Source organism: Dermochelys coriacea, chromosome 7 (genome assembly GCF_009764565.3).
Source record: "Dermochelys coriacea isolate rDerCor1 chromosome 7, rDerCor1.pri.v4, whole genome shotgun sequence".
NCBI lineage: Eukaryota > Metazoa > Chordata > Testudines > Dermochelyidae > Dermochelys > Dermochelys coriacea.
Window position 1 is genome coordinate 361,684 of NC_050074.1, and position 18,783 is coordinate 380,466.

At 43.9% G+C, this 18,783-nt stretch overlaps 1 protein-coding gene across 14 annotated transcripts in view; it reads left to right on the plus strand.

The window, feature by feature from the left end:
* Nucleotides 1-3,756: 3,756 nt before the first annotated feature.
* Nucleotides 3,757-18,783, plus strand: part of SETD5 (SET domain containing 5) — a 164,723-nt gene continuing 149,696 nt past the window's right edge. For 3 of the 14 annotated variants that reach the window (XR_006283001.1, XR_006283002.1, XR_006283003.1), the window contains exon 1: nucleotides 3,761-4,231. The gene's annotated coding sequence lies outside the window, so the exon portion shown is untranslated. Of the gene's footprint in view, nucleotides 4,232-18,783 lie in introns of all 14 variants that reach the window. The other 11 variants (XM_043519859.1, XM_038408367.2, XM_038408361.2 and 8 more) reach the window with 6 other exon arrangements.

Consider the following 18,783-nt stretch of genomic DNA (forward strand, 5'->3'; position numbering starts at 1 on the left):
CCTATGTTGCAGATTGCAGTAGAACTCACAAGATGTTATGGAAATAAGATCCTTTGCTGGAGTAGAGGTGACAGTTTTTATGGTAGTCACAAACTCCCTGAAGTCTGGTATGACTTTTAATGGAAACAGTGCTGTTAAGCACACAATTATCCAGAACATAAGTAATGTTGGATATTTATAGTTAACTGTAGTTGCCCAACAACTGGTAGATGTTTTCTGCATCGTATGTTAATTTAAGGAGGGAAGATAGGTTTGTGAATGAGAACTGATGGGTGCCATCTGAATAAGATACTCCACCTGTAAGAGTTGGGAGGTGCCCTATAGAGTGGTAGAATAGCATTAAAATTGAAGCACGAGACTTGGACTCAAGACATCTGGATTCAGTTTCTGGTTCTGCCACTTTCTCCCTGTTTGCTCACTGTCTATAGAAATTGAGGCTGTAGAAGTACCTAGATTTACAAAGCGATGCTGCAGAATAACCATGCAACTTAAATTGCGCTAGTAGCCAGAGGCTCCCAGTAGCTCCTCATTATGCCCGGTGCGGTACAACCTGATATGGACCCTGTCCCAAAAAGGTATTTCCTGATGGTTGTACTGTTCTGATTTGGCTTTGTTACAATTTATTTGCCTTCAGGAAGAGAGTAGAATATCCCACTTTCCTTCTTCCACTTCCTTTTTCATGGGGGAAGGGGGAGTGGTTCCTATAGTTGCCTGGCTTATTCAGCATTCCCTTTTGTGTATGACTTGGGGGCAGTACAGAAAATGCTCTTGTCGTAGATTCTCCATTTGCTGTGGCTAAGACTCTGGGGAAAAGGAGAGAACCCACAAGTTCAGTGGGGTCCTGAAGGAGCTGCATGTTGAATGATGATTTGAATGACTGTCTGTTTTGAACATATCTGATAAGAAAAGGTGCTACTGAGTGCACTTGAATTCTTGCCTGCTGATAGCAGCAGATTTGTTTAGGCTGTTCCTGGTAAAATATGAACACAGCTGTTTGGTATAATGTGGTTACAACATTTGCTTTGGAAGAATCATTGGATGAGATGCTGAAAGCTCTGCATAGTCACCTGTGTGCTCTTACAATCTCATGGATAGGTAAAACCAGGAAGACACGTGGCCCACGGTAGCTCAAGATATTCAGTGCCAAACTGTATATTCTTCCAGAGTTTGAGACTGTTCCACATGACATCACATGATGATGCAGCTAGATAATTTAATGCTTGGGAAACATTCCAACTTCCAGTTTCCCTGGATATTTTTTTTTTGGGCGGGTCACTGTACCAGAGATTGGTGTGAGATTGTCTGCAGAGTCTCATCTGCCTCTTGCTGCTCTAGGTGGCACTCCTGTTGTGTCCTGTCTTCTTTGTTGCTGTATCCACTGAGAGTAGCAATCTTCAAAGCAGCAGTAGTGATGAGGTGGAAAACCCTTTGCCACAGCAGCTTTGCTAAAGAGGCAGTAGGTAGGTGAAGATATTGAGACTGTCTGTTGTGGGGGAGATGGTATTTGAAAGGGTCATGGGGAGAGCACGCCCAGGCACTAACCTCTTAGAGTGAAGGTAGCTAGACTGGAAAATGGGGCAGGGTACCTGCTGTAGTGGAAAAGAGGATTTCATTGGAGACTGCTGAGAATCCTAAGGGTTGAGGCAAAGCTTGAATGAACTCTGAATTAAAGAACATAATAGACCTGTTGCAGTATAGAGAGGAGTAAAATGCCACTTCCTGCTGTCCAGTCACATGCTGTGCCCTAAGTGCTTAAAATGACTTACTCATAATATGTATCTTGTCATACAGTGTGTGTAGAGACTGCATTTCCTCCACAAGATGGCCCTCGATTGTGTTTCAGATGGGAGGAGTTAGGGTGTTGGATTATATGCTTGATTCTAAGTGAATCAGGCTTGGGGTTTTTAATTTTTTTTTTCTAGCCCTGTGCTGAGATCTCTGAGATTAGTGCAATGACTAAAGTGACAGGAAGCATGTTGTTGGCTGCACCACTATTAGATGTCCTCCATTTGGGGCAGAAACAAAGCCATGAGGAAAAAATGCATTACCCACAATGTTCAGTAAAGTATCAGGGGGTAGCTGTGTTGTCTGTATCCACAAAAACAACAAGGAGTCCGGTGGCACCTTAAAGACTAACTGATTTATTTGGGAATAAGCTTTTGTGGGTAAAAAACCCACTTCAGATGCATCTGAAGAAATGGGTTTTTTACCCACAAAACCTTATCCCCAAATCTGTTAATGTTCAATAAAAGTAACATGAAAAGGTAGCTTGTCCTCTTCAGACTTTTTGTAGTAGCCCCATCCCCTTGTACTAGAGACACCATGACCAAGACCTTGAGGAAGATGAAGCCACTTTTTCAGTTGGAAAGTCAGTGAGGAACATGCTTCAACCAGACTCATCCTTCAGCTGCAGCTAGGAATGCTTCCAGGGAGATGGGCTTATAATGAGCAAGGAGGTGACCTTGACACATTTTATGTTATAATTAGGTCCCCTCAAAGCATCCAGGAATTAGTATTCACTTTCCCACAGTGAGTGAAGACTGAGTTTAGAGGGCATGGCCTGGTCCACAGGTGCATGTGCCTTTCTCTCAGTTAGCTGACCTCCTCATGCAGAGGCCTATGAGCAAAATGTTGCCTTGTGCCAGTCTTGGAAAATTGTTTGCCTGGGACAGGTCACTTCCTTTTTTAGAGTGGCAAACAAATTTGTGTCTCTACTTATCACAATCATGGTGTAAAGTATATAAGGGCCAGCAACTAAACTTTAGTTAACATGCTCTTCACTAAACAAGGAGTCAGAGTAGCAGCTGTGTTAGTCTGTATTTGCAAAAAGAAAAGGAGTACTTGTGGCACCTTAGAGACTAACAAATTTATTTGAGCATAAGCTTTCGTGAGCTACACCTCACTTCATCGGATGCATTCCATGTTAAACAAGGAGTTTAACACTGAAACATCTGCTGACAAGTTTTTTTCAACACTACTCTCAGCTGTGGAACTCTCCACCATGGGATATGGTTGAGGCCAAAAATTTTAGCAAGATTTAAAGAAGGATTGGACGGTCTTCTACATAATATCCCTAGTTATTTAAAAGCTTTAAAAAGGCACAAAGCCTTTTGCTTCAGCTAGCCTCTTAACTAGTAATGGGGAGGTAATTCCAGCTCTGTCTGCGGGGAGGACTTGCGACTGATAGGGGCCACTGTCAGGACGCTGGGTTGAAGGGAAAGCTGACTGGGTCGAGTCTAGCCGTTTGCCGTCGCTCTTGCTGGGCCGGTGCTGAAAGGCTGCTCTCTGCGCGAGCCGGGGCCGTTTTTTAGTGCAGCAAGCAGGGGACCCAGGCGCCGCAGACCGGCGCGTGACCTTCTGCACGTGCGGGGGCCGCGTCCCAGCCGGGATCCCCGCAAGGAGCGTTCCTCCGGGGGCGCAGCCCCCCTTCTCCGGCTGGGCGGGGAGGGAGGCTGCGTGCGCGTGCCCTGCGAGCGCTAGGAGTCCAGTTCGCAAACCGCCCCACCCCTTCTGTCTGCCACGTGTCCTGAGGCGGGAGTTACACCCCGGGAGAGAGGCGCCCCACGTGGTGCAAGCGGCGCCGAGCCAATCGTAGGCCGGCTCTTCCCCGCTCACGTAGCGCAAGGCGGGTACTTGTCCCTAACTTACGGGAAGCTCGGCCAACCAGAGCATATTTTCAAGACGGCCTGATACACCCTGTAGCCAATAGGAACCGCCCTCGAAGCTGCGGCGGGGCTCCTGTACTAGCCGTAAGGCAGCCGCTCGCGCCTTTTCTGTGTCGTCGCTACCCTCATCGCAGTGGCAGCTTGGGAGGCCAATAGGAAGCCGCCTCTGTGGCGAGAGCTACTGGGTGGGCCAAGGATAGCCAATGAGATGTGGGAATGGGCGTGGCCTGCTCAACCTGGGGCCAATCGAAAGTGTGAGGAGGTGAAGCTCGAAGGGGTGCTGCTGCCAGTATATGGTTGAAAGGGGTGGAGCTAGGCGACGGTGCAGCCAATGGGGAGTGGCAGTGGGCGTGTCCGGATGGCCCCTGGCGCCAGCGCTGGGGAGCCCCGTGCTCTCAGTGCCGTTTCCGCCAGGCCCGTGGAAGAGGCGCAGCCAGTGGTGCTGAGGGGGAGGGGCCGAGGCTGCTGCCGCCGCAGAGGGTCTCGGTCCCGTCTGCTGCCAGGAAACGCCGTGGCGCCGAGCCGGGCCTAGTGGTGCGCGGGGGCCCGGGCATCGGGCCGGCCAGGTAGGGGGCGGGCTCTGGGGGAAGGGAGTCCTGGGGCGCCCGCAGGGTGACGGGCTCGCGGCCTGCGTCCCCGGCAGCACCTCACGGGTGCCGGCCGGCTGCAGCCGCTCCTTACCTGTCTCTCTTCTCGCTGTCGCCGCCGCTCGCTCCCTTGTCTCGGTCCCCAGGGACTGCGCGAGAGAAACTCCGCGCTGGGCAGGATGGGGGAGCAGCGGGGGGGTGGTGGGCGCGGGGCACCCGCAGCGCAGCCGAGCGCGGGGAGGAGGAAACGAGTCCGCGGGGCCCCTAGCCGGGGGGGGCTGGCCGAGCCCTGGGGGGACCAAGTGCCGGGGGGGGGGCTTGGGCAAGCCCTGAGGCGGGCGGGGGGACAAGTGGGAGGGATATCTCGTCCGGGTGTGCGGAGGTGTTTGTACAGATGGGAGCCCCAGTCTGGGGTTAGTGGGGACGGGGACTCCAAGCTAATTGCCGGAGGGAATCATGGCGTTTCTCCTGTGTGTGTGCATCTGCCTGTCTTGAGAGGACAGAGTTGTCGCTATCATGATAGAGGGTGATTTAGATTCTGATTAATTCAGTTTGTTTTGGTTCCCAGGCAAGTCTGCGTGTGGGTGGTGGTCGGTACAGTGGAGGCCTTTGTCAGTTGCTTTTGAGCTGCTTATAGAGAGAGGGAGAGGGGAAAGTCACTATTGTGGGAAAGTCCCCTTTTGTGCTAATCACTTCCAGTCCAAAATTATTGCTTCACAAGAATGAGAGGATCACCCTCTGTCTTGAAGCAGCCTGCTCTGGGCTGCTGTTTCCTTTCCTGTCCCTGCTGTCAGCTCTGAGCTGCTGGTCCCTTCGGGGTATGGGGGAGGAGGTGTTTGACCTGCATTTTCTGCTTTCTCATGGTGCCTGTATAGTGTGCTCACTAATAATCCTCTCCTCTTTTCTTGCCTTGTGCTGGAGGCTGCAGCACGGATTTTCCTGCATTGGGTTGTCTGTTGTGTGTTTCCTGCTGGGTGGATTCCCAGCCTCCCTACCTGGCTGTTTAGGCTCAGGACCTAACTAAAATACAGTTCATGTTTTTAACAGCATACAGCTGTGACAAGGTCACCTGTGTCTCCAGCAGCTCGTCCTTGGATGCCAATGGCCTACTGTTCAAACAGAGCTCCTTTGTTGTATGTCATATGTCTTGTAAAATGTTGGGCTTGGCTGCCTAAGCTGGAAAGTGGCTCTGGGAAGAACTTCACATTCCTGTTCCCTGACAGAAGGAAGGAACCGAAATGTGGTTCCTTGTGCTACTAAGCAGGGGAAATTGATGTAATAAAGGGGATTCTCAACAGGCATCAGATAGCCTGTTATGCAGAGGAGTGCTAGGATTTTATTGTACAGTGATTAAAATATACCATTGGGATTCTTCCAGCTCTCTGCAGAGGCCAGTGCTGCTTTAAGGAGATAATAGCTCTTTGCAGGTCTTGCAGTGGCCTCCTGCAGTCTCTCTCTGTCCCATTATGTAATTGGAGTGTTTAAGGTTCACTCAGGCAGAAGTTGTGGGCAGGAGAGTGAATTAATATCTTGTGGGGGATGGGACTATTGTTGCAAAACCTATGATTTTGGTAGCATTATTTTTTTTTTAATTTCCAAATTGACACTCTGGAGGTGCTGCTGTTAAAAGCAAAAATCTAAGGCTAGATAAAGAGTTCAGAATGTCCTTAATAGGGAGTAGGAGTTTCCCTTTTCACCTATGAAGGAGGTACTAGGAATTTTTCTGTAACTGGCCCAGGAAGTCATTTTGTTTCCAGCCTTCTGGCTTGAAGCACAAAGGTGAAGGAAGGAAGGAGGGTGTTGCTTTGCTTTGGATCCTGTGGGTAAGTGTTCAAGGCAGTGACAGCAGCTGCAGTTGGCTCTGGAGCTCTGGTTGCTACGTGAGAAGCTTCAGTAGTGTTGGCTGCTGTCTCCAGGGAAGGACAGCAGAACAGCCTCCATTAGTACTGTGCTTAGGAGATGGCTGGTTCCTGTTCAGAGAAAGAGCTTTGCTTTTGCATTTCCATAGCTCTAAGCAGAAGTGTGTAAATCTTGCTCCAGCTGGATAAGCTACAGGCTGGATTTCATTGTTTGGTTCACAGAATTGCACTAGTATGTGGGCTGGAAACCCTGAGCTGGCTTTTTTTAGTTGTTTCCAGTCTGTTCAAAACTAGTTTCCACTGTTGTTGTAGCCGTGTTGGTCCCAGGATATGAGAGACACAAAGTGGGTGAAGTAATATCTTTTATTTCACCAACAGAAGTTGATCCAATAAGAGACAAGTTTTTGTGCTCCACAGAACCGAAGAGTTCGGTGGAGCTGGAAATTTGTCCAGTAAAAGTTATTACCTCACCCATCTTGTCTCTCTCTATGCAAAATTAGGAGAGTGAGAATTCATATGGTTTTCCTATAGCAAGAGAGACAGTTGTAGCCTTGGATCTGGGACTGCAATCTACATCTGACTCCAGTCTCCTTTCCAGTTAGTCATACAGCCAGATGCTTTCCTTATTGTTCGTATGTCTCCTTCCTCCCCTTCCATCGGCTGGGCCCCATTTGCCTTATTGACTGGAATTTCTGCTGTGTGCAGTGGGTGTGTGCTGCAGACACCAGCCTGCTACTGCTGAGAGGGGATTTTCCATTCACAGCAGAGAACAGTCAAAATAGTGGCTGAGCTCAACTTTGGAACTAGCAACAAAACACAGTCTAAAGAACTTCCCCCTTTTGCTGTACCCGCAGAGCAAAATGTATAGCATATAGCCTCTTCTGCAGTTGGATGCCTACAAAAAGATGTAGGAAATACTTTCCCTTGGTTGCTGAGCCATTTTCCCTGCTGTAGATAGTGAAATATATGTCAAATGCCACCTCTGCAGACATGTCATTCTGCCTCCAACATTTAATGTAGCAACAATTAGCAGGATCTGTGGCAAAGGGCCATTTTTGCCACGACTGTGTATTGTGTGAAGAGCAGCTGGCAGGCAACACTGCAGTGGACTGTCTAATTGGTTTTAATAGAGATTTCCTTTTTAGGAGAAATAATTGATTTTAAAAAAACTATTTAAATCTAACCACTCTACTTTTTGAGATACATCTTGTGTTGGACTTTGTCTGTACCATGTTGAATTATTGAGATAACATACATTAATTTTTAATATATATTTTTAATTGGGGTATCTGAAAACTTGAAATTTGTATACATAATTCATGTAACAAAGTGATAAAGCTATATGTAAAACAAGTGTACCCCAGTGTTTGAAATCAGTCATGATCTTTGCAAACACCCATCTGGTTTGTGCTAATAAAATCTAACTACTAGGCTTTTTTCATAAAATATCATGTTAGTTTGTAGTTTTCTGATTAACTGTACATTTTATCTAAACTAATGTTTGTAATAAATTTGCTTGACTGTCAGAAATCACTTTCTTATTCCAAAACAATATAATTGATGCATAACATCTTATATTTGAGATGTAGATCTCACAGTATTTTAGAAAGTAAACTTACAATAATCTCTTCATGCACAACTGAAATGTAGCCACCTTGTGGGTGGAACGTGGCAGTTATTTAATATTACACTACAACAGGACAGCAGTAATTACCCCGTTTAGAATTTGGACAGGGCACCAGGTCTGTCTTCCTCACTTGTGTAAAAAGCATGAAGGGGTCTTCAGTAGTTGCAAGTCGGACTTTATTTTGCAGTGCCCCCAACACTATAAATGGGACAAAAAGAAAAGGAGTACTTGTGGCACCTTAGAGACTAACAAATTTATTAGAGCATAAGCTTTCGTGAGCTACAGCTCACTTCATCGGATGCATTTGGTGGAAAAAACAGAGGAGAGATTTATATACACACACACAGAGAACATGAAACAATGGGTTTATCATACACACTGTAAGGAGAGTGATCACTTAAGATAAGCCATCATAAGTGATCACTCTCCTTACAGTGTGTATGATAAACCCATTGTTTCATGTTCATAGAATCATAGAATATCAGGGTTGGAAGGGACCCCAGAAGGTCATCTAGTCCAACCCCCTGCTCAAAGCAGGACCAAGTCCCAGTTAAATCATCCCAGCCAGGGCTTTGTCAAGCCTGACCTTAAAAACCGCTAAGGAAGGAGATTCTACCACCTCCCTAGGTAACGCATTCCAGTGTTTCACCACCCTCTTAGTGAAAAAGTTTTTCCTAATATCCAATCTAAACCTCCCCCATTGCAACTTGAAAGATGTTCTCTGTGTGTGTGTATATAAATCTCTCCTCTGTTTTTTCCACCAAATGCATCCGATGAAGTGAGCTGTAGCTCACGAAAGCTTATGCTCTAATAAATTTGTTAGTCTCTAAGGTGCCACAAGTACTCCTTTTCTTTTTGCGAATACAGACTAACACGGCTGCTACTCTGAAACCTATAAATGGGACATTAATTCACTGCTGACTCAGTAAGAAAACATTACCGACAACACTTTCTAGACCACCCTGGGATTTGTTGGAGTTGTCCTGACCTGAATGCAACACTGATTAACTAATGATATCTGAGATTACAGTCCAAGGTGGCATGACCACATTTTACATATACTTTAATTCCCTTTTACAGTAGCTGTCAGTTGCAGCCAACTCTTGTTTTGAGAGGCACTGTTTTCATTCAAGCTAAATTAGAAAAAAGTTTAATATTGCAATATTAAACAGATACTGTTGGAGCAGATTTCACCCCAAATTTATGCTCTTTAAGAACAAACCTTTAGAAAATTTAAGATCAATAGAAATGTTACATGAAATATACAAGTATTTCCAGTGGAAACAGTTTTTTTAAAATACAAACATTCCCCTGCACTTTCTGTAGCTGAAATATTGGGGTTTAGTGCATGATAACTTAAAAATGAAATTGACAGACTGACTTGTCTGTCTTTTGTGTCCCAGCTGAGAGAAATGCAGCAAGTCAGCTTTTGAAAAATATTTAATTTTTTAATGTGATAACAGACAAAAATGTGGATTTTAAATATCTTGAACAGTGTTCCTTTAAGGCACTGTGGTAATACAAATATAGCAAATGTACAAAGTTCAGGAAATTTAAAAGTCAAGGTTCATGTAAAGTTACTCTGCTTCTGTGCATGCACATTGGACTTATTCTTTGAGCTGTTTAAATGCATAAGTTAATGTATGTAAAATATGCTAATGAAATATTAAGGTTATAAGTTTTTAATTACTCATCAGGATATAGGTATGTGAAGGATTTTACAGTAACAGCATAATCAGTATTGTGAGCAAGTAAGGAATATATATTTAAATAAATACACATGTGATATGGGCAAATGAAGATTAATATGAACACCTTAACAGTTCTGTGTCTTCACTTATTCACTCTTAAATAAACCTATTACATTAACAACTTTTGTATTTAATTTTTTTGGTTTTTTACATATGGTTATTAGGCTGTGGGAGGAATAGCTCAGTGGTTTGAGCATTGGCCTGCCAAACCCAGGATTGTGAGTTCAATCCTTGAGGGGCCTATTTAGGGATCTGGGGCAGAAATTGGGGATTGGTCCTGCTTTGAGCAGGGGGTTGGACTAGATGACCTCCTGAGGTCCCTTCCAACCCTGGTATTCTATGATTCTATGATTCTAATGATATACACTTTAAAGTCCATGCTTCATTTAAAGGAATAGGATGTGGCAGCAGTTAGTTTGTAGCACCTTTGCTGCTTGTGTTATTTCATTTGTAGACAGTAAAAGTCTGGGGTAATACTTTCTGATGTAAACATCAATGTCATTGTCGTATCTTGACAATAGGAAAAGGGGACTACCTTTCGCCATAATCAAAAATTAGACACCTAGAAATTGTGGAATCTACAATTTTTCATGTCTTCAATTTTCTCCTTTCCTTGCTGAAGTTGCTGTTTTGCAGGAATTTGCTCTTCCAGTGGCACTTTTCCAGTATTCCTGCAGCAAGTCTTCCCAGCAGCAGCTCCTGTCCCTACTGAGAATATGCAGTTTGTCTGATCTCCTCACTGAGCTACAAAGGAGTGGGGCTTATTAAGCTGCTGAAATTTTAGCTAATTCCCACTGAGCATACTGAAGAAACAATTTTTCAGCTGCTCCCAGTTTCTAATTTTTTCTGTAATTAGCAAAGATGCATTCTTCATCTTGGAGGATGAACTATGGGACAAATCTGGAGATTTTTTGTTCAGCCAATTTTCAGTTACTGGAGTAGTGTGATAATTTTCCTTTACTTTAGAAAGTGCCTAAAGGGATTTTTTTAAAAACTTTGTCTAAGGGCTGAGATCAAGATTGAAAAGTTATAGCCCCCAAAGAAGAAATTTGCAGAAAGTGAAAACAAGTTACACTGGAAGTTTGTACATAACTTTATCACTAACATTTGCAACTGTGAACCTTATAGAATAGTATGTGCAATGTGTTCTAGTGAACATTGTTCTGGAAATCAAAAATGTACAAAAATCCTGTAATTCTAAGCTTAAGTATTTAGATTTAGTGGCTCATAACTTGCAGTGCATAGGATGGTCCAGTTGTTAGGGCACTGGGAGACCTGGATTCATTTCCCTGCTGTCTAATAAAAGGAGTACTTGTGGCACCTTAGAGACTAACAAATTTATTAGAGCATAAGCTTTCGTGAGCTACAGCTCACTTCATTGGATGCATCTGATGAAGTGAGCTTAGCTCACGAAAGCTTATGCTCTAATAAATTTGTTAGTCTCTAAGGTGCCACAAGTAGTCCTTTTCTTTTTACGGATACAGACTAACATGGCTGCTACTCTGAAACCTGCTCTCTAATGATCTTCCTGTTGACCTTGAACAAGTCACTTAGCCTCTGTGCTGTCATTTCCCATCTATAAAATGAAGATGATACTTCCCTATCTCACAGGGTGTTGTGAAAATAAGTATATTAAGGACTGTGAAGTACTTTGAGATCTATGGATGAAAACCAATGTAACACACAGGCATTACTGTTACTTGGAATGGCTATGTTTGAACAAAGCTGGTATTTCAGTCTCTCTCTCTCTCTTTCTCTCTCTCGCACAAAAAAGGAGTTTAAAAAGGAAAACTTTGTTTACCCACTTAACTCCAAACTAGCCAAGCTGATCTTTTTTTCACTTAAAAACAAAACCTTTTGGGTTGAGACAATCTGTAAGAAATTTTATCCCTTAAAGAATTTTAAGAAAACTATGAATTGAAAAGGGGTTTAGAATGGAACACCTCATATCACCCTTAGTGTGTTAATAGTCAGAAGAGAGACTGAAAATGGCACCACTTTACCCGTTGTTAACAGAAGTTGTGTTTGTCATGGCTGCTAACTTACTGATTCAAACAAGCCTATTCCTGTTGGCCTTGCAGAGCTCATTCTACTCAAGGAGAGTGAGCTAGGTTCTCTACCTGTTGAGTCAGTGGTAGAGGAAACAGTTTGGAATGCTGATGCTAAGATGATCCTTTTTTGTCTTTTGAAGTGAACCAATTTGGTATGCAAGTCGCTAATAAAGAAAGAATATGAAATCACATATGTAACCACGCTTTTTAACTGAAGCATATCTACTGATACCACAGGACAAGATCAAGTTTAAGGAGGAACTTGGAGTTTTTTCTTGACAATACTAAACAATGTAGTGGGGGTTTTTTTTGTGCACAGACTTTCAGTGTTGCAAAAATAATTTGACATTTGAGCTCCCTATTTATGGAGGACTGTATTGTATGAAAATGTCTTATTCTTTTGTTGACTGAGCAAAACATATTTTATTAAATTTTGAATGCCTCTGGAATTAAACTTGCAGTTCATATATTAAACAGTAAGCTCATATCATCCTTAAATATGGTGGTGTTACCTCCCCATTGTGACATGGTTTTAAATACTTTTAGTCATTTAAATTCATGAAACGGTATGGGAATTCTCCAATGACCAAAGTATGCCTTTAAATCATTATGGCTTTTAACCAAAGATACTGCTTAGTGAATAAGTTTCTACTTTGTTTTCAAGGTTTTGAGTTCAGATCCTGTAAAGTTGCACTTCATAATAAATGTTTCCAATAGTGTGATTGTAGATTAATTTTTAGTACTGCAATAAGTGTGTCCACTACGTTCTGATATACTTAAAAAAGAAAAGAAAAAGTTTACCATAGCTATGTCTTTAGGAAAAGGTTACATGTTTAAATGGGCAAGTTAAGTAGGATGTGGTTGGGATTCACTTGGCTTCTCATGTGCAATTCAAAGCATCTTTGTAGATTTATGAATTCTTGGGGTGCTTCACTGGGATTCGGGTAGTGTGGTTATTTGGCTCTGCCACAGTTTCCCTTGTAACTTTGGGCTAACACTTAGTCTGCATTTGAGTTCCTCATGGAAAATGGAGGTAATGCTTCCTTTCTTCCTCCTTGCTTGTCCTGTGTTTAGATTGTAAGCTCTTCAGGGCAGGGACCTTTACTATGTGTATTTACAGTGCCTCCCACAATGGAGGCTCAATGTCAGTTGGGGCCTCAAGGTGGTGGTGTAATAAGTCTTGTTTAACTTGAGTTTTAAAATGGAAAAACCTTTATTTTAAATATTTTTAGAAAATGTAAATATAAAATTTAACTGATTTGCACACCCCATAATTTGCAAATATAAGGCAGTATCTCCCTGTTTCTCACAAGATTTAATAGCAGGGAACTGCAGTGATGTCTCATTACTTCCGTAAAATATATTACAAAAGATTCTTTAGTACGCTATACTGTATTGTAAACAAAACTAAATACTTGTCAAATAAATGAACAAAGTACATTTTGTGGTGGATTATCTCTTTTTAACTCAGAAATTAGCTAATTCTTTATTTCATGGTGACTTTTGCAGTCATAATCTCTGTTTTGCTCGTAAAATATCAAAGCACTATAGAAAATTGTGAATTACTGAGGTTTTACTGTCATGTAGTCACATTTATGCATAGAAATGAATTAGTAAGAAGTCCGTTTTCCCCCCCCTCCCCCCCCAAAAGCACCTGCTCCTTTAGCCATGTGTCTGAATGGTTGTTTGAACCTACCGGGGCTAGCGCCAGCAAGGCCTAGCTGCTGAAGTATTTACAGTGCTTGCCTCAGAATTGTGGTATATCTCGCACGCTCTTGCTACCTTGGGGGTTTTGCATACTCCGGGACTGAGTGCCTGTAATTACAAGATCTTGACATCTAATGATTCAACTGAGGCTCGGGTCTTTCTTCAGTTGGCAGTGTGCCACCAGAAAGGTGGCAGATTCCATTGAGTACTAAGAGCATTCTTTTTCTATTCCTCTTGATGATTGAGGTCTTTTCAGCAAGAGAAACTTTGACTGAGTTTTAAGGGGAACAGTGAAACTACCTCTAACACACAATGCTGTTAAATACTGTGACAAAGTTCCTGCTCTACCTTGGTGGGTCTTGCGCTTATTGGCGGATTTGCTCACCTTGGAGCTTCCTGGCAGCCCTCAGCTTGGCCGTTTTTCTGAATTCACAGTCCAGGTCGACGACTCCTGTGTCTGACCAGGAGTTGGGAGGTTTGGGTTCCAGCCCAGGACCCTGTGGAATGCAGCTGTCTAGAGTGCATCCTGGAACAGCTGTGCGACAGCTACAACTCCCTGGGCTCCTTCCCCATGGCCTCCTCCCAACACCTTCTTTATCCTCACCATAGGACCTTCCTCCTGGTGTCTGATAATGCTTGTACACCTCAGTCCTCCAACAGTCTGCATTCTCACTCTCAGCTCCTAGTGCCTCTTGCTTCTAGCTCCTCACATGCACATCACAAACAGAAGTGAGCTCCTTTTTAAAACCCAGGTGCCCTGATTAGCTTGCCTTAATTGATTCTAGCAGCTTCTCGATTGACTGCAGGTGTTCTAATCAGCCTATCTTAATTGTCTCCAGAAGGTTCCTGATTGTTCTGGAACCTTCCCTGTTCCCTTACTCAGGGAAAAAGGACCTCCTTAGCCCGGGGCTAATATATCTGCCTTCTATTACTCTTCTATAGCCATCTGGCCCGACCCTATCACAATACACAAAAGGAAGACACTGGAAAAACATATTTTTTTCTTTAAATTTCAATTTTAGTAACATAGACGTTTTAAGCATAGAAAGTACAAGATTTCCAGACATGGAATTTAAGTTGATGGGATCCCTTTACTTATGAAGTTTATCATTTGTTGGCTCTGCTAGAAAAGTGTTGGTTGTTACTTTTTCTAGATTAGTTCCCAATGTATTTTGAGCATCGGCTGGATTAGTAAAGGAGCTATAAACATTTTGAGCAGAGAGGTTCCAGAAACTGGAATGGCACTGCCTTTTGGTGGATTCTAATGGCTACTGGAGGTCTGGTATGGTCCTTGATTACAGTTCAGTTTAAAACACCTACACCTGGCAATTAAAGTCTGCAGAAAGATAAATTACCAAATAACTACTCACATAAACCACCATAATACTTAACGGTAAGACCAACATGCACTATAATCCTTATCTCAGGGCCCTATACCTAAATGTGTATGGGTAAAAAGACTGGCATTACAGCATCCCCGGAAAGTTAACTAGTCTGGTCTTTGGCATGCAAAGAAGTGGTAGTTCATTCCAGCATCATTGGTCCCCTCACAGAATATATCCTGCTACTACCCTCCCTTCGTCTTTAAATCAGGGCTACCAGTTTGAGTGCCTCTGGTTGCAGCTACAGTGGTATTGCATGTAGAGATTGGGTCTCTTGAACAACTCACAAGACATGGAAGTGGCGGCATATTAGATGACCTTTGGGACCACTGCTGATTCAGGGCTTTTGGCCCTGGGAATGTTATTTGCAGATAAAACCACTAGGTATTCTGGGTAGAGTACTTGGAGTTTTCAGCTAGAACCCACCCACCACTGGCCATTTCACTTGAGGGGATTTTGGAGCTAATCAGTCTCAGGAAAGGAATCAAATCTGAAACTTAATGGTGCCACTATAACGCAAAAGTTTGAGGATTGACTCCCTTCTTCCATGCACTTATGGGTTCACTTCTCTTTACTGTAAGGGTGTGAGAGCCAGTGCAACATGCTGAAGGAATTATGCCATCAGAGTTTTTGGGCAAGATGACAGACAAACCAAAAAATGGCCTTTTTAATGTATATTCCAAAAGTGATGACAAATTAGCAATCTCTTTTAGAACAAGCATAAATGGTTTTTGTGTGGCTCTTTGAAATTTTGAGAAGAGGCTTTTAGACAAGAGTAGTGTGTGAGGTTAAGAAGTAAAAATGTACCTTGAGTAACTTGAGTTGCTGCAGACTGTCATTAGAAGTGGAAAAACTTTGATTTAGGCCTTGTCTGTATGAGAAAAGTCACACTGTTCAAGTAGAATTTAAATCTATATAGCTAAACCAATCAAAACCCTCTTTATTAACGACTTAAACTAGCTTAGCTTCTGTCAGTGAATTATCAAATTGCCAGACTGATTTAACTAGTTTAAATGTCTCTGTTGGACTTCGCATCAGTTTATAGAGATTGCTTTAAAATCCATTTAGTTAAAGCAGTGCAACATTTCTCTTAATATACTTTGCTGTTATATAATGCTTTTCACTAGGAGCTCACAAAACAGTGTCACTATTCCCCATTTTACACATGGAGAAATGTTGGCAAAGAGAGGGGAAGTGACGTGCCCAAGGTCATCCAGCAGGCCAGTATCAGAGCCAGGAATATAATTCAGATCTCCTGAATCCAAGTCTAGGGCTCTATTTACTAGGCCACAGGACCTCCCATTTAAACTCCTATAATTTATTTAGACTGCCTTAGACTTCTCTGCTGTTACTATGCTGAAAAATTAGAATGTTAGTATTGGCCTGTGTGTAGCTGGTATATTACAGAGCTTGCACACTTGCGTTCATCCCTAAGGCTGCATACAGCAGTATAGTAAAATGATGCAAGGACACTGCCCTCCTGGAATAATTGCTATGAGCAGTGGTTTGTGGGGTGGCTGGTGTACTGTGGGACAGTAGTAGGAATAATTGTATTGGGCAAGCTATTGGGTGAGCTAATTTGCCAGTTCCTGGTGCCACAGATCAGGTCCGATGACAACACCATCGTCACCCCGAGCGCCAGGGGCATGCTGGAGAGGACCCTGAAGGCGGCCATCCACTCGCTGTACATGGAAACCTTGAAGCGTAAGCCGGACCAGCGTAAAGTCTTCGAACTGACCAACAAATGGGACGCCAGCAACCACTTACTCGCCGGGGGCGGCTTCACCTGTTTTGCCGACTGGCGGTTCATCCACCACGCCTGGTTCAACTGCGTCCCACTCAACGGAACCGTCTGCCATGGGAACAGAGACAAGCATTGCAGGAAGTACGGCTACTCCAACGAGACCCTGCCCCACGTCCTGTGCAGCTGCAAGCCCCACTCCAGAGCCTGGCAGCTGCGCCACAACACCATCCAGAACCACCTAGTGAAAGCCATCGCACCGCGCCTGGGAGAGGTCGCCGGAAACTCCGCCATCCCCAGGACGGACAGCCCGTTGCGACCTGAAGTGGTAGTCACCGACGAGGCCCAGAAAAAGATCATCCTTGTCGACATCACGGTCTCCTTCAAGAACAGGACCCCAGCCTTCCGCGAAGCCCAAGCTCGTAAGCTGGACAAATACGCCCCCCCGGCCGACACCCTGAGAGCGAAGGGCTACAAGGTGGAGATGGATGCTCTGATCGTCGGAGCCCTGAGCGCTTGGGACCCCTGCAATGAGCGTGTGCTGCGAACCTGCGGGATCGGTTGACGCTACGCACTGCTCGTGCAGCGCATCATGGTCTCGGACACAATCTGATGGTCCAGGGACATCTACATCGAACACATCACAGGCCACTGACAATACCAGGAGGTGTGAGCCGGTACGACATTGTGCATCACCTATGGGAAAGGGATTGAGAGACTTTTTCCATTGGACCATATGAACTGGAACCATAAACTCACTGAACATTAAATCCCACCAAATGAGGGTAGATCCATCCTCATCGTGGTATCTGCTCATTATACTCCACACCTGAACATAGCCATTATATGGACAACATACACTCATATCTCAATGTCTATACTTTGACTCGTTAAACTTTTACCCCCAATCGGGGAGATTGCAGATTGTGTATTCCTTACGCCACCTGCTCCTAAACCGAATTTCGCATCCCTTGATAACCTGTACCTTATTCCCTGATAACCAGAAACTTCTGTGCCTAAACTCTGTACCGTTTTCTTTTTACTTCAACATTATCTTAATAAAATTATTACAAAATGGGCTCAAAACAGTTATTTAGACTTGCAGGCATAAGGGCTAACAAATGGTATTAAGCTCCCCTTAGAATATGTGTAGTAAACTTCTGTGTAGATGCTTAGTGTTCTAGAGTCTAGTAACATTTAGTATGCCAGAAATCACCAGTAACTTCCCACTGTGTTAAAATCCCAGGTTCTGAGATTTCTCCTTTTTTCATCTGTGGAGAAATGAACTCAGCCTTGAGTTCACTAGTGTGTGTATGGAATTTCCTTTGACTAAAAGCTGCTGTTCTGGGTATTCTCTATAGTATTTGTGCTGGGGAAAATTCAATATCTCTGTAGCTGTGTGAAAGAGGGGGGTAAAGGAAACAATACACCTCAGGAAATGCTGGCTTTGAGATTTGGCCTTTCTCCAGAATGCAGCTTCCAGTCTTGTAGCATCTGAAGTCTCCGTCTAACTGTGACATGGTCATCTTCCTTTACCTTGTGTCTACACAGTAAATCGCCTCCCTTCTGACTAAAGCAATGTCTGGTGAAAACTGCTTACTTGAGCCTGTAGCTGACAGCCCATCTCCATCATAATGCCAGAGCTAATTATTCATGTGATGCCTCTGCCTTTGGACCCTGGTCTGCATGCCCCCAGCTTGAGAGGCTTCTAGCTATTGTCAAAAGGAGTGTGATCTGAAGCAGGAGTGAAAGCTAATGTGGAGGCGACTACAAAGGCTTGTCTACACATAAAAGTTACTGTACCAGTATAGTTAAAGTGGAACAGCCCCTCTAGTTTGGACTCAGTTGTATTGATCTCAAGCTGCTTCTTACCTTTATACCTATTCCTGTATGGGAGGGACACTAACTGTTCCAGTGTGTCATCTTCACCCCAGTATAATTCTGTTCAATTAGGGCTTTTGCCTGCATAATTGCTAGGGGGGGAAATCACACCCCTAGCTGAAATAGTTACCAGTAAAACTTCTAAGCATAGACCAGGCCTAAGAAGTAGAAAAATATGCTTGCTTCAATCACAAGTTGCTGTGGTAGATGTAGGAATGATTAGGTAAAATTCTCTGGCCTCTGTTATGCAGGAGGTCAGGTGATCATAATGGTCACTTCTGGCCCTCAAATATGTAACATTTGTGCAGTCTGAGGCCTCAGGCAAGGACATGGAAGTGAGGATGCACTTAGGGCCCCAGGAAAGGGGATTGAAGTTAAAAACTAGTAGAGGCAGGGTTGTGTTTGCTCTGGGGCCCTGTATGGGGAGAGCAGAAGTTAGAGGGGAGAACAGAACACGTATTGAGCCCCGGCGGGGATGTGGGTGGGGAGTAATAGTAGAGAAAGCTGTGTGTGCAATGAGACCCCAGGTATG